This window comes from Olea europaea, chromosome 11, assembly GCF_002742605.1.
Source record: "Olea europaea var. sylvestris chromosome 11, O_europaea_v1, whole genome shotgun sequence".
Lineage (NCBI taxonomy): Eukaryota > Viridiplantae > Streptophyta > Magnoliopsida > Lamiales > Oleaceae > Olea > Olea europaea.
Window position 1 is genome coordinate 31,244,232 of NC_036247.1, and position 1,726 is coordinate 31,245,957.

At 36.4% G+C, this 1,726-nt stretch overlaps 1 long non-coding RNA gene across 1 annotated transcript; it reads left to right on the plus strand.

Annotated features, from left to right (window-relative positions):
• On the plus strand, positions 1–1,525 carry LOC111404044. The gene is made up of 2 exons (XR_002704639.1): positions 1–487; positions 608–1,525. It is a non-coding gene; the product is annotated as an uncharacterized LOC111404044 (long non-coding RNA).
• Positions 1,526–1,726: the final 201 nt, after the last annotated feature.

Sequence of the window (1,726 nt, forward strand, 5' to 3'; positions counted from 1 at the left end):
CCGTCTTCCCCTGCAGTCTCCCAGATTAGGTTTTCTCTAATTTTCAAAATTTTCATTTACAGTATCAGTAGTTGTTCGTATGCGCAGCCCTTAAGATCGCCTTCCACTGCCATCCATGGAAGCGTTTCGAGTCATAGCAGCGCTATATCAATTTAATACACGCTCACTCATACTATATATACATTTTTGTGTTATATATGTTTTTGTTTGAGTGTGTTTTATGGGTTTCACCTTAAGGGTTTTCCTTTTGGGGAACCCGTTTATCCCATCTGGTGTAATTGGCATTTCAAATTGATTTGGATCCATAATTCTCATATAGTTTTCGAGCTCCGTCTGATTTTGTAAATTATAGAGTTTTATAGATCTAAAATTACATTACGAATGCCTCCGTTAAGATGGGAGACACCCTTCGAATTTTACCATTTCTGATTCTTTTGATTATTGATTGTTTGTGGCAAGGATGATGATACAATTAGATGCCTGAGAGGTGAATATCTCTTTGAATTTAATTAACGAGGCTTATTGATATCCTGACTTGCCGATGTTTACAAAAAAATTCTCTCTCTCTCTCTGGTACATGTATTTTGGTACTGATTTCTGGTGGCAGGGATGATGAAATCATAATACAATTAGAGGGTAAAATGAAAGACCCTTCTCCTCCTAGTGGCCAGGCTAATGCAACACAAAGACCCTTCTCCTCCTAGTGGCCAGGCTAGTGCAACTCGCAACTAGTAAGAATTCGTTATCGAGGACCGATGCCGCACCAAAACTGGTAAGTTGAGATCCAAAATGGCAAAAAGGCACAGGTTGGGGACAAAGTTACGAATCAATAGATTGGATCAAAATAGAAGATGCGAAGTTTTGAAAACATTTATTACTTAAAAGGGCCAATATTTAGCCCATTGCTTTCACGAAGTCCGAATCCAGAATAAACCCTAATTCACATTCATCTTTCCCATCCATCTCTATTTATTCGTCGCTCGTCTTCTTTGTTTGAAAACCCTAGCTCTGCTAGATTCTCTTTTGGTGTGTATATGATTTTGTTTTTCCATTGAATTGTGTTATGCGTCTGATAGAAGACAAGAAATTATTGCGAGCAAGTTCAGCTTCTTGACTGGATCCCGGTAAAATCAACGATCCAGCCAATTATTTTACTCATAACTTGCGATAATAATTTGCCAGTATCACTCTCCTGAATTTGTTACTGAAATTTCAGGCCCTTTATCCTACTGGCACATTTTTTCTAATTTTCTGCCTTATATTTTCTTTATCCAAAATTTGTGAGATGTGATATTAGAATTCGTAATTTTTGGTAGATTGTAGATGATTTGGTGTTACTGGTTGAATTGAATTGTGAGCAAACGCACTCTGTCCCTAAACCGTCCAGCAATGGGCTAATGTTTTGAGGCAATTTCTTCGTTTGCGAAATTAATAATGTTCCAATTTACTCGTCCATTCGATCTGTATTTCGTGATCTCTATGGGCACATGACTGGACTACATATAAGAGAATCATTTTTATCACATTTTTTTACTGTTGCAGAGTAAATTCCTGACAGCGAGACCAATTTTACCCGTCAACCCAATTACCTAGTATTCAAAAAATTATTGTGATTTTTTTGCCATTAAAGGGGTATAATTGAAAAATAAAGACAACTTTTAATAGATTTTTATTAAGTCGGTGTCAGAAATTTTGAATAAACTGTGCAATAGTAAAAAAATGTACA